The 14,617-nt window shown below is 44.2% G+C and overlaps 1 protein-coding gene across 5 annotated transcripts in view; it reads left to right on the forward strand.

Annotated features, from left to right (window-relative positions):
* Positions 1-8,974: 8,974 nt before the first annotated feature.
* The window catches only part of ZMYND11 (zinc finger, MYND-type containing 11), a 133,216-nt gene continuing 127,573 nt past the window's right edge, over positions 8,975-14,617 (forward strand). For all 5 annotated transcript variants that reach the window (XM_015418830.1, XM_015418833.1, XM_015418834.1 and 2 more), the window contains exon 1: positions 8,975-9,197. The gene's annotated coding sequence lies outside the window, so the exon portion shown is untranslated. The remainder of the gene's footprint in view (positions 9,198-14,617) is intronic.

A 14,617-nucleotide genomic window follows, 5' to 3' on the forward strand; every position in this document is an offset into this window, starting at 1 on the left:
TCGTGTCGTGGTTGCCCTGCCGTGTGGCAGGGGCCTTGCTTTTTTTTTTTTATATAAATTGCTCTCTGTTTGCAACTGGCAAACAAGGTGTGGTCCTAACCAGGGGTCATTTCGTAGAAAAAGAGCTAGGGGGACTCATTAGCATAACTCATTAGCATATGCCACATCCCCTGACATCACCGGAAGTGTGTCCTCCCCACAGCCGGCGGCGACCTCCAGCGGGCACCAGCAGGGAGCTCCAGGCCCCGCCCTCTCGCACCTCACCCGGGGGGATGGCATCCCCCCGCGTCCCCCCCCAAAATGACCCCTGGTCCTAACTAGTGTATGTCCACACATCTCTAGTTTTCAGGGGGCTTCTGGACTAAATTTAAAACACTGCTTCTTTTAAAGCCTTTATGATCTTGGCTGTAGAGCCCATCTGCCCCTATGTACATACCACTCATTTAGATCTGTCACTGGCCATCTTCTTGTGGTCCCTCCCTGGTATTAGGCTGGTGGCCAGCAGCAAACAGACTTTTCAGTGATACCTCAAGTCTCTATGGAACCACCTTCTTTGCTACCTTAGCATGTTTAAGAGAGGTTTAAAGGGCCATTCATTCACCCAGACCATGTCTTATAAGAACACAAGAACAGCCATGCTTGATTACACCAGAGGCCCATCTAGTCCAGCATTCTGTTCACACCGTGACCAACCAGCTACCTCTAGAAAGCCCACAAAGAGGAAGACTGCAACAGCATCATCCTGCCTGTGTTCCTCAGCAACTGGTTTAAAGAAGCAGGCAACCTCCACTACTGGAGGGAGTTATCCATCATGGTTACTAGCCATTGCTAGCCAGGTCCTTCATGCATTTGTCCACTCCCCTTTTAAAGCCTTCCAAATTGGTGGCTGTTAAATACTGGGTTCTAGACACATTGCAGTGATCAGCTCTAGTTTATTAAATGATTTCAGCAAACTGCAAGGACAACTAGCAGGGCTTGAGCCCTGCTTATAAAGCATGCAAACACCACACCCAACACATACCCACTCCCAGTGATAGGCTATATACATTACACTACTTATCTATTGGTTTGCTCCAGGATCCTGGCGAGCTATTGTTCTAAAGTAGCAAGCTCGACCCGTTCCTGATACAGCTTGAGGAATGGCTTACTCTCAATACATAACAGTGGCCATGACCACATTTAGTGGCAGTAGGGTTACCAGGTCCCCCCCTGGCCACTGGTGGGGGCTGCGGGGTAGGGTTGCCAGATCCAAGTTGGGAAACCCCTGGAGATTTGTGAAAGTAGTCTGGGGAGGACAGGGACCACAGTGTGGTACAGTGCCACAGAGTCCACCGTCCAAAACATCTATTTTTCTCCAGAGGAACTGGTCTTTGTAGATAGGAGATGAGCTGTAATTCTGGGGGATCCCTAGGTCCTATCTGGAGGCTGGCATTGTTACATGGCAGCGAGTTCCACAAATCAGCTGTATGCCATATGAAGAAATATTTCCTTTTGTCTGTTCTGACTTTCCCACCCTTTAGCTTCAGTGTTTTGCTGTCTCTAGTTTTAGGGGGGTTTTTTTCCCGCCCAGAGTTTAGTTATTTAGGTAAGTTGATCTTAACTGACTTGTAGTAGTTTGTTCTTTTTTATGTATCTCACTTTGAGATCATTTGCTGGAAAGTGAGCCGGACATTTTTCATTTTTTTTTTTTAAATGACTAGAACATAAAGAGAACAGGCACAATCCAGCTGGTTCCTTGACAGGCATGAAAGAGGTCCTGTATACACAATGCTGCCTTTGTCCTTCTCTTGGTAAATATGCAGTTCCTTGTGTTGTGTTACAAATTGGCTTCGAGGTGCTCGGTCTTGAGAAATAGCAAGGGGAAGGGGGGTAGAAGTTTAGAATGGAGGAAGTCACTTCTGTTGTCTACCTGCCCCAAGCCCCTACGCCTTTCAGAGACCGAGCCCAAAGTTGTAAAGTATCAGGAAACTTAATATCCCTTGAATCGATGGCTCTGCATATGGGCGGTCTCGATATAAAGTGACTCTGCGCTGCACTTGCATTCAGCTGTGCCCCAGAGGCTCTGAAATTTCAGAGATTAATGGTACAAAGCCTGGCGCCCCTCCAAGCCAAGCAACTTCTGACTGGTTTGCATCACGCTCTGTTCATGAGCACAGCGTGAGTCCCGGGAGCCAAGTCAGCCATGAAGTGGGTTAATCAGTAAAGGAATAAACTTCTCAACCAGGATTTTATGCTAACCTTGCCAAATGGAATTTGGCGTTAAAGCCGTTCTCGGCTGGGTACGTCTTTGAAAATACTTCTCTAAATCAGGCGTGACTTCTCTAGCAATAACAGTAAACAACGGCAAAATCATCAGAAAAGGGATTTTTAAAAAATTATTCAAGGAGGAGTGAATTGCTGAAATAACGCAGACGGGGTGAGAGTGAGCTACATGGGTTTAAACTAAGAGAATATCTAGTCATTAGGGAAAATGAGCAAGTTGAAGAGGGCATGGTCTTCTTTTCTTTTTGCATGAGTTAATTTCAGTTTTAGTTTATAGGCCAGGCACTATAATTTCAGTTAATTTTAGTTTCAGATCATAGGCCATGCAGTATAAAACCAATTTTAAGAATTAAAAATCACAGTAAAACAAAAGTTTGCCACATCCACAATACAGGGGCAAAAGAGGCTACTCGGAAGTAATCTTAATCCTGAAGTATCAGGAATGGTCAAGTACTTCAACATATACAGCAAGAAAAACGATGGTGGACTGGAGTGTTTGCAGTAATCTTACCCTGTTTGTGTACTGAAATTGGCTTCTAAGGTAGAGTTTCTTGTTGTGGGGCCTGAAAGAGAGACTCTGAGACATATGCACACCCCCATCTCATACTTTGGCATGGTTTTGCTTCTGAGACGGGCAACAAGCAGTGTATGGGAAAGGGCTGGAAGCAGGGCATCCCTGACTCAATGCCATGGCCAAACCATGGACCTTCCAGGTCTTGTTCAGGCATACCTGAAATTCCTCGAGGCAGCCATGCTGTCATTTGGTGAGATACAAGGGCAGAAAGCCAGGAAGTGCCACCTTCAGTTGAGATTAGTACATAAGAGCTCCGCTGGATCAGACCAGTGGTCCATCTAGTCCAGCACCCTGTCTCACACATTGGCCAACCAGTTCGTCTGGATGGCCAACAACAGGGCATAGAGGTCGAGGCCTTCTCCTGATGTTGCCTCCTGGCACTGGGATTCAGAAAATTGGTGCCTCTGAATGTGGAGATTCACATTCACCTCAGTCACTATGGCTAGTAGCAACTGATAGATCTGTCCTCCATGAATCTATCTAATTCCCTTTTAAAGCTGTTTATTCCTGAGGCCATCACTACATTCTCCGGCAGCGGATTCCACATTTTAATCATTCTTTGAGTAAAGTAATATTTCCTTTTGTCTGTCCTGAACTTACTGCCCGTCAGTTGCGTTGGTTGGGTATATAACATCTTGCTTCAGTTACAGGGCTAAAGATCCTGCTTGTAACGTTATGCCCTAATAAATTGTTTTTTCCAGAAGAGGAAAAGTACCAGAAATTGTTCACTTTTAAAATAAACAATGCTTGCATTTCCTATTTCTTTAATTTAAAAAAGCATCACGGAAGTTGGCTGGAATGGACATTTGATTGTAAAGTGGTTGGTAGTATTAGGTTACTGAGCCGATGTTGGGCTTGGTGGGTCACAGGTTGTACAGGTCTGTGATCAGGAGGCAAAGGTTAGAACTTGAAAAGCTGTCATTAGGAGAAACTGGCCCAACCTGAAAGCCGGTTCACCCCAAAGTTGCAATTATAGATGTGTGCAAAAGTTTGTCCAGGTACTCAGCTTCTTCTTCATCATCATCATCATCTTCTTCTTCTTCTTCATGACTGTGGAGTGCATAGCCATGTCCACTCAATACTCCCTCGATTTTTAAAGAGTGAAAAAGGAGATGATTAAACTCGCACAGCTAATTGGCTGTACTATAACGTCTATGCTCAGCAGTTTTCAGAGTCTACGAAGAAAACTGCACCAGTGTTCGTTAAATGAGGGTACACTTCTATAAGTCCAGTGTCAGGAAATGAATACTAATTGTTCACATCTGCTGCATTCTGTCATAAGTTAGGGTTCAGTCATGTACATGTAATAGTTTATTGCCAAACACACACAATCTTTTCTTAGCTTCCCTGAATGCTCTTTGAGTCCTACTGGCTGTAGCTCCTCCCACCTAGCCAGCAGGGATCCTCTGTAAACTCCCATCCTATAAGAGGCATCTGTAATTACAACCACCACTATATATGCAGAACAAATTCTGGTTTGGTTATGGTAAGAATGAGCCCGATTTGTTCTCAGACCTGGTCATTTCCCTTCTCTCTTTTCTTTGCCCCATCCTATGTACATATAACCAAGACTGAAGACTTCCTGATTTAGAACTGTGCACAGTTTGTTGTGGTACTTGAATCAGGGTGTGTCAACAAATTGTGGTTTATTTCTTTCTTATAAACCAGGACTCTAAGCCTGCCTTCACACACAGTTCTGTCCTGCAAATTCATTGCCTCAGGGGCGGGGGGCTGTTCCTATGTACTTTCTTCAGTTACCCCCTCACAGAACCCCCCCCCCGTCCACTTCTACCATGTGTGGAGGTGAAATTTGTAACCATAGTTTATTACCATTTGTTTCTTACTTACAAATAGGGGTTTGATTTAGGCGATACCAACATGTGTAAGGGAGGTTTGAAAAATCCCATCCTGCAGTCTTTTTGGAAAAATCATAGCAAAGCAGGGTAAGAAGCAGACAACGGGAGGACGACATTGTGTGGACGCTCCAAAAAATAATGCTCCGATTTATGCTGCTTATGGAAATTTTTAGTGTATTTATTGTTTACTGTATTTTAATGTTTGTTAGCCGCCTTGAGCCAGTTCGTCTGGCAAGGTGGGATAGAAATCGAAATAATAAATAAAAATAAATAAGCTAAGGCAGACCAAAACAGCCATGTTGGTATAGCCTAAATCAAACCCCAATTTGTAAGTAAGAAACAAATGGTAATAAACTATGGTTACAAATTTCACCTCCACACATAGTAGAGGGGGACATCTGGATCATTTGTTTCATAACACAGACGTCATAGAGCTGATGAATATCATTACTGTATACTCGAGCGTGTTAATTATTCCCCTGAATAAAACCATATCCGATGTCACCATTCCCCCCCCCCCAATTTGTGTTAGGGGGAGCCTCACCACTTTGTCAAATGAGTCCCTTGGTTGCCACTTGTCTGGGCTACTACCTAGATTGGATGCACAGTTGGGTTGCCAGCTCTGGGTTGGGGAATACCTGGAGATTTGGGGGGTGTGGTCTGGGGAGGGACCTCAGCAGTGATAATGCCAGGCAGTCTACTCTCCAAAGCAACCATTTCTTCCCCTGGGGAACTGATCTTGATAATCTGGAGATCAATTGTAATAGTGGGAAATCTCCAGGTGTCACCTGTACTGTAATGTACAGGTGCATTTAAAACCCAAGCTAGTAGGTGGTGGAACGAAGGTTTCTTCTTTATGCTAAATCTAGCTCAGTATGAATTTTGGCGAAACTGGTAACAGAGCCTTGCTCAAATAGGAGGAGGAGGAGATTGGATTTACATCCTGCCTTTCCCTCCAAGTCCCAGAGCGGCTTACAAACTCCTTTCCCTCCCCCTCCCCACAACAGACACCCTGTGAGATAGGTGGGGCTGAGAGAGCTCTTTTTAGAACTGTCCTTGAGAGAATAGCTCTGACAGAACGATGGCTTGCCCAAGGTCATCCAGCCAGGTGCAAGTGGAGGAGTGGGGAATCAAACCCGGTTCTCCCAGATTAGAGTCCACACACTTAACCACTACACCAAACTCGCTCTCCACACCAAATAGACATGATAACTCTGATAGGATGGCCAACTCCAGCTTGGGAGATTCCTGGAGATTTGGGGGTGAAGCCTGAGGAGGGTGGAGTTTGGGGAGGAGGAGTTTGGCAGGGATGTAATTCCATATTGCCTGCCCTCTGTAGCTGCCAATTTCCTCCAGGGGGACTGATCTCTGTCGACTGGAGATCAGTTGTAATTCTGAGGGAACTCCAGGCCCCACCTGGAGATTGGCAACCCTATTCCTTGACACAAAGTAAGGGCCTCCATTACTCACTACTGTTCTTTTCATTTTTTAATTATTATTATATCTGATTTTTCTTTTCATTTTATTACGAATTCTCAGAGAGGCCTGTTGTGAGCCAGAAAGGTGGCATATAAAAGCTTTCAAGAAAAAATAAATAAAAAGCGCATGAAGCTTTGAAACTTCTGTTTCAACAGATCTGAAAATAAGAGACATATGTTATTATTACTGCTGGTGAGCTGGTCATTATTCTAGGATAAGAGATAATTTCTCCCCTCAGACCTGCAGGCATATAATACCTCTACATACATTCATTTATCATACACCTTGAGAGAAGAATCGTTACAAGATGGTTCGAGCGTTGAATAGGCCACATTAAATCTATATATCCAAACAGTTAATTGAAACAATACTGAATAAATGAATACTCTCAGACAGGCATTTCTAAAAAAGCTCCCACCCAGAGTTGAATGGCTCCATTTTGACTCTTCGCATCGAATACAAAAATGCCCTGCCTATTCTTTAGCTTTGACTAACACCCTAAGACTGAATTCAGATGGGAAAAACAGAAAAGCAGTTTCAAATGCGTTGTTATTGGCTTCTGAATCATCAATTGGAAGTAATTAAGAAAAGCTAAGTTACAGTCACACTCTTTTGTGCTTTATAATACACATGTGATAAAGCTGTCAAGTGAGTTAATTGGGAAGTGGAACTGTCCCTTTATAACCTGGCGAGTTGTTGATGATCCATCCATTAACCATGTCAAAGGGTCAAAAAATTAATAGGACATCAAGGGGGTTACAGCATTCAGGGTACAGTCATGAATGTCTAATTACACTGCTTTAAGGCTCTAACAGTGCCATCCTAAGCAGAGTTGCATCCTACTAGGTCCGCTGCAGTCTGTGGACTTAGAAAGGTGTCTCTTTGCTTTGGAGGGCCCTGTCCCTTGCTGATATAGATCAGGAAAGCAGGTTAGTAATGATTACTGGGCATTTCAGTTCCTTATCACCCTGCACTGCAAGGATGACAAACAACAAAATGCAGAATAAAGACATTCTGCAAATGCAAACAGTTGTTCAGGTTTAAAGCGGTGCTGCCTTTTTGTTGCCTCCAGCCATTTTCAGCACTGAAACATCTTTTGAAAATGTGCAACCAATGGTGTCCTCACAAAAAGCCTGACAACCAGAGCCCTTCCATCCAGGACATCAAGGCTAGACTACTATGATGCGCTCTACATAGGTCTCCCTTTCAAAGTCAACTCAGAGACTCAAGTTGGTACAGAGAGCCGCTGCAACTCAGCGTGCATATTACCTCCCATTCTACAGTTTCTCCACTGGCTGCCCATCAGGGACCAGGGTGCAATTCAAGGTATTGGCTTTCACATGCAACGCCTTACATGGCCTTGGACTCTCATACCTGCAGGACCAGCTATGTTCCACCACCACAACTTTGCATCTCTGAGCAGAGCCTTCTGTAGGTTCTACCTTGTAAACCAGCAAGATCAACAACTGCCTGTACATACGTGTTCTCTGTAGTGGCCCCATTCTATGGAATGCCCTGCCTGATAAGGTCAGCGGGGCTCCCAGTCTGAAGGCATTCTGCAAACTGTGTAAAACTGAATTATTTGGAATGGCCTTTTTTTTACAAAGTTCATAACGGAATGGTTCAGAAATATATTTCAGCGTTGTCTCAGATTTCTGTTTTGTTTCAGGTTTCTGGTATCCCAATCTCGTGACATTGCTTATTGGACATCCTATTCTGTTGGTTGTATTGACTTACACTGCATCATCAACCTCGAGTCTCAGTAAGAAAGGCAGACTAAATACTGTAAGTAATAAATAGATTGTGTATGGTGAAAAGTAAAATATCTATACAGATCCTTATGGGTTTTCTAGTTTATGTTTTACATGGAACCCCCATCAGATCACAGATTAATTATATATTAAGAATCATGGATTCAGTGCTCCATAGTATCACTGTGGTGGAAAAATATGGATCTTATGGTTTTTATATGCCATCTTCCAAAATCCCATCAAGTCAAATAACACCTCCACGTCCATTGCACTTTGACAATCACACATCCAGTGCTTCATGGTGCAAACACATGGATCCAAGGCACAGATCGTTGTGATTTTTACAAGAAATTGCCTCAAATACACTGTTAAATCACAACAGTTATGGTTTTTTGTTGTGCTTGCTGCAGCCCAAATACATGGATCCAACAACAGATCTCCACAAAACCATGATCACATCTCAACACTGCACCGTTGTTAGTTTTTGTGGTAGTCTGTGGACGTAGATGCGATGTGCTATATTTTACAGTGCATTTCAACAGAGTCGTTAAAATCATAAGGATCAACCAGGATCCATTTTTAATGCATCTTGTGTGCCAGGGTGACACCGCTAAATGCTGTATCCACAATGTTTATGGTGTCCTCTGTGGACAAGGATATGGGCTGTGATACAATAGCGGTGTTGTGTCATGTCATTGTAAAAAAAAAATCCTATGAATTCAGGTGGATCCATTTAAAATCATTTAGATCAGATTTTCACCCAGTCCCATTTTTATGTATTGTAGACAAAATATATGACATTTCATAAGAACGATAGACAGGTGGGCCACCTCATAATGGCAAGAGATGCCGGTGGGAGAGGGAGAACAGTCCACCTCACACCAAAAAAAATACACAAGACAGTTTCAATAGTTGAAGGATCCATTCTTTAATTGAATCCCCACTCGGAATAATAAAGGGAAACAAATAGCAACTCCAGCCGACGCCACTAGAGTTCTCCTTCTCCCAAGGATCTCGTGTCTTCATGCTGGAAAACCCTGTTTACCCCAGAAAGCTAGAAGTGTGGACAGACAGGAGAGGAGAGAGGAGAGAGAAAATTCAGACACAATAAAACTCCGATTGGGGGGGGGACAAAATATGTAGGAGGAGGAAGGAGCCGCGGCCTGGGGAAGGGACTGAAAAAGTTTCGGCTGGTTCAACTTCTCTCCTTCCTTCCTTCCTTCCCTCCCCCCTCCCTTTTCAAGCAACAGAAAGAGCAGCAGCCAAGAGCACAAGGTGAGAGAGACTTTCTTCAGTCTGGGCAAGGAGGAGTGTGCGGGGGGTGTCGGGGGGGGGGGGGGGGGGCGACGACTTTCAATTTACAGCCCGATGGAGATTATCTGCGTCTTCCCCCCCACTCCCTCCCCGGCTTTGGGGGCGAGGGAAGCGCCCGTGTCTCCCGCCCAGTGTGGGATTCCTCTCTTTCTCTCGCTCTCTTTTCTTTTTTAAATATGATGGAGGATTATAAACATGGCGCCTTAAAAAAAAAAAAAAGAACTACAAAATTATGTACACATTGAAACACAAGAGAAAGCGGCTTTGGGGAAGGGGGAGACAAGGGGGGGAGTGTGCAAACCCTGGCTTTGATCGGGAGAATCGGAACGAAATAATAAAAATCGGGAAAAGGGGGCAAAGAATCATCCACGGTTATGGACCGTGCCAAGTGGATTGTAGTCTCTCCTTCCCCCCCCCCCTTCCGCGGTCCCCAAGTATGGAGAATCATTTCTTGGACATCGTGGAAATCTAGAGAGGGCGATTTATAATGCGGGGCGGGAATGGATTTGTGACGCCTCTTGTTTTAATAATTCCCTTTCTTTTGATGATTTTTTTTTGGTTTAAAAAAAGTAGGCGGCTTTTTCACTCGGTTCCCCCCCCCCTCACAAAGTTGCATCTACCTGAGGGTTAAGGTGGGAGGTTAGCGTGTGTGGAATATAGAGACTGGGGACGGGAAAGGGTGTGTGTGTGTGTTGGGAAGGGGGGGGGCTACTTTCCCGTTACGGCCTGCATAGAACGTGGAGCCGGGGACTCGCGTGACTGGAGAGGCCGGGCGGAGTGCAGCCCTCTCCGGCCGCACCCCTTTCCCCCCCGGTTGGGCCTCCCGGACTGAGGGCGCCCGCCCGTCTCCCTCCCCTCTCGTGTACGATACGTCTCTGAGGCTGCTTTGGAGACAAGGTTTGGGCCGACTAACGGCGGGGGCTTGGTCGGGTTTGGGCGCCACGGAGAAATGACATGGTGGGGAGGAGGAAAGCTCATCTAGGGGGAAAGCACGCTGGAAGGAGACAGGTTGCGTTTTACGCCTGGCTTTCCCTAAAGCCTCTGGAAAAGGAGGCAATTTCTCCTCACGCCCATTTCCCAAAAGGTGGATCAGGAAAGGAGGATTTATTCTCCGTTTATCTCTCATTATATATATAGGGGAGGTTTTACCCTTCAGGAAGAAAAGAAAAAAGAGGTGGGAAGGTTATACTCTGTCATTTGGGTGTGGACAGGTTAAAAACAGCCCCATGGAGAATCAGGGGATGGGGTGGTAGTTGGATTAACGTTATTATTCTAAACGGAAAGGTTTTAAAGAAGGACTGGAGTAGTATGTCCAACCAGATGTGGGGAGGTTTTGGGGGTTTTTTAGACCCCCCCTAATGGAGTGGGAGGGAAATAGGGTACAATGTGATTTTCCCCCCCCCCCCCGATAAAAAGGGGTTTAAAGGTACAAATCCAGGAGAGTACTTAATATCCCTGTAATACTCTTTAACCATGCTAGTGTATTCACTGTCCATGGGTGGTTGAAGGCCTGGGGGCAATTTTCTCACAGTTAATGGTTGAAGGAGGGATTCTGATTTGCTTGGGTTGTTAACTGCTTGTTGTTCTGTGATCATTTTTGTGGTGTAGAAAGGAGAGGTCTTAACTCAGATACATGGATCTTAACATAATTTAGTGGAAGGTGTAGTCCTCTTTTGTTAAGGTTGTATTTTTGCTTGCTTGGAGTAAGTGATATTTCACTAATTTAGTTCTGTTTTGTTTCTTTATTCAATTTGGTCACATCCAGCTCTTCTAGTAGTACAGTGTAGGCCGCTAACAAAGCTGCCATTGCATAAATAAATAAATAAATAAATAGTCATGGGCAGCCACAGGTTATTCTAGTCTATGGAATATTGTATGGGTTAGGTTGAATTGTCTGCTCCTGCCCACATGTGACCAGCTTGTGTTGGAAGTTTGCTTCTTCCATTTTATTTCCATAGAGTGGGAAAAGATTATTGATTCCTATACTGGCCTAATGGGAAACTGAATATATGTAAGTAGAAAATATGAAATGATTAGGGGATTCCTTCACCTGTTCAAGGGTCGTTACATATGTGGGAGCTCACTAGGTAACCATGGGCCAGTCACTTTATCTCAGCCTAACTTGCTTCACAGAGGCCGAGTTCAGACTGGGAGTTTGAAGCGGGAGGGAGTCGTTGCAAAAAAGAGCCGGAACAAACTGTTCTGGGTTTTCCCGGGCACACTGTGCAGACTGATGCGGGAGCATACTGGGATGAAGCACGAGGGAGCGTTCACACTGTTGGCCTGGAGGCATGGCTATAAGTGGCGTTTTCCTCGCAGCAGACGCCTATGCGCATGGGCGCCTAGGCGCAGCAGCAAATAGGGCAGGAGCCGGCCGCTGTGGGCCATAGGCACATCCAGGCACATCACTACCCCCTCTTCAAGGCAATCACCTGCACCTTCCTGGTGCCAGAGTGAGGCTAGGAGGTCAGTTAGCGTAAACAGCCAGCGCACATTATTAGTGTGGGGTGTTCCTGGCTTTTAGCAGTTAGCGTTCACACTTCCGGGAAGTGGAATGAAGCGGGATAAACGGGCTCTCTAGGGTTTGCTACCACTTTCACCAGGTATCTTTTAAACCCGGGAGGCAAGCGCTACAAGATGGGTTGAGTACGGGTGGGGAACGCCGGACAGATGTGCCTGTGGGAACGGCCCCTTTAATCTGCTTGTGAAACGTTCCTCACGTGCGCCTATATCGGGGCAAACTGCCAGTCTGAACTCGACCAGAGTCATTGTTGTGAAGAGAAGAATGACATAGGAGAGGACAATGTTGTAAGATGCTTTGGATCCCTTTCAGTGTGAGGGTGCAGGTATAAATAAATAAATATGGAAGCCCCAATGCTCTGAGTTATCTCTAAATTCAGGAAGTCCTCTTAGATTTTCTGGCAATCATATCATAAACTTTTCTCCAGCCACATTCCCCTAATAATGTGTTCTCAGAGGTGGCGTTTCCTACCATAATGTCTCATCCTTATCCCATCTTGAATAGAAATGTAAAGACATCGTAAAATAGCTCCACCACATTGTAATGATCTTGTATACCCAAATTCAGTATTCCATACAGGAAATGTATATTGCAACAACTCACATTGTATCAAAACAGTTAATATTTATATCATGTCATGAAATGAAATATTGAGGGAGAAGAGTCTTATTGAATCCTTATAAGCATTTTTTAAAATTAACCATCCTATAGATCTCATTGTCCTATAATTAAATTTCCAAATCAAGCATGAATGAATCAAGCATGTTCTGCCTCAGCTGAGTTTAAGATATTAGATCTTAATTCTAATTATTTTTGTTTTTAGTCTGGTGCTGAATTTCCAGCTGTGATGGACCCTTCCCACTTCCCTCCCTCAGTGGCGAGATTTTCCCTCCTTTTTTCTGGCCCTTCCCCTTCCCACAACAGACACCTATATCACAGGGTGTCTGTTGTGGGGAGGGGAAGGGAAAGGGATTGTAAACCTCTCTGAGACTTTGAGTGAAGGGCAGGGTATAAATCCAATCTCCTCCTCCTCCTCCTCCTCCTCCTCCTCCTCCTCCGGACCAGCCCAGCCTCCTCTTCTTCCTGACCAGCCCAGGTAATGTGTTCTCTTCTCCTTTGAAGAAACAGTAGCTGTCCCACCCTGTCAGTAAGATATATTTTGGCTTATTTGTTCAGCCCAGGAACCTGAGGGAAGGGATAGGATCACTCTTTAACTTAAACCATTGAAAATGGCACTTGGGAAGCTTTAAAATTAAAAAATAACAAAACGTTATTCAAAATTCAAAAATAAAAAAGGCCTAGTAAAATCAGGGGTGAGGTAAAATTAGAACAAAGTTTGAGTCCAGTGGCACCTTTACGACCAGCAAAGATTAATTCAAGGTATAAGCTTTCGTGTGCAAGCACACTTCTTCAGATACAGAGAACAGAATCGCTTCAGCCAGTACATATAGGGGTTGGAGGGTTGTTTTTCAGGAAGGACCAGTTAGAGACAAGATACATAAGAACTGGGTAATTATAACTGAGATTGGATTCGGGCAAGATTAGCATACAAATACAAACGTTAACATGTAGAGGTGAGAATGGCATTTGAGTCCACTTGCACCTTCAAGACAAACAAAGGTCAATACTGGGTACAAGCAAGAACTCCTTAGATTCATTGAAATAGATTTCCTCAAATATAACATATAGGTGTAGGGGGGCTAGTTGCTAGAAAGAGCTAATAGAGTCAAGATGCCTCAGTAAAAGTGCTAAAGTTAGTACAAGCTCAGATTTTTGTTCTTATATATCAAGCTAATGAGAGGTTCTTAAAAATTATTCACAGTTATTTAGATCTTTATATTGAGAAGCTTTTGTTCCAGTGTTTTCCCAAACACTGTGATACACTTTAGTTGCATACCTGCTGACTCTTTTTTGGTGCGCAGACGGCTGGTACCCTCTTCCCAGTACCCAAACCCCTTCTCTTGGAACACCAGTACTCCTCCTAAATTGTTCACTGACTTTTAAGGTCTCTACAGGCAGTTTTTAATCTCACCAGACCAGGGATCTCTATTCATCAGAGATAAGTGTCCCTGTTTGACCGGGTAGGGAATCTTCTCTCTCTGTAGAAGATCTATCCCCTTTTCTTTTGGCCTGGATGGGAATCTTCTCTACTGCCCAAACTTCCTTGCCAAACTCTTCCCCAGTTCTCTGTCTGTGTTTAAATTGCTCTTGGCTAATGCTGAATTCAGACTGCATTCAGTCAAGGTAGAAATCTGACTCTGTCAGCACTAAATCCGTTTTTTGTCAGGGCTCAGATGGTCTCAGTACATGTCTCTTCTTCTCAGTTAAGGCAGGAATCTGACTGACTCTTCTCAACATCCAGCTCTTTCAATATATTTTTTTGCTCAGCTAATGCTAACCAATCAGATTGCTTAGAGCAGCCTGTCACTCAAGGGTCTCTGGCTCTGTGAAGAATTAACCCTTCAAAGTCCTTCAGTTGTTGGTACATCACTTCTAAGCCTCTTAAAAAGTGCAGTCCATGACACCAGCATCTAAAGTCTCCAAACACCTATCTATCCCTTTAAAGTATTTTACACTGAAATAGTGAATAGGATGTAGTTCACTGCAAAGAAGGCAAGCTTTGTAGGGCTCTGTATTTAAAAAAATCTGGAGTGATTAAAAGACTTCAAGAAGGGGAGTTTCATTGTATTCCGTGACCTTATGAGTGTGAAAATGGAAGAACCCTGCACTTACAATTATTTATTTTGGCACCAGGTTGAGATGCTTTTTATTTCTATGAGGCATTTAAGGATTCGTTTGTGCTTTTCCTGTTTTTACACAACTTCTACCTGAATTTGTGGTTGTGTTTATTAACACACTC

The sequence above is a fragment of the Gekko japonicus genome, unplaced genomic scaffold (genome assembly GCF_001447785.1).
Source record: "Gekko japonicus isolate JY-2015 unplaced genomic scaffold, Gekko_japonicus_V1.1 scaffold1480, whole genome shotgun sequence".
In the NCBI taxonomy this organism is placed as follows: domain Eukaryota; kingdom Metazoa; phylum Chordata; class Lepidosauria; order Squamata; family Gekkonidae; genus Gekko; species Gekko japonicus.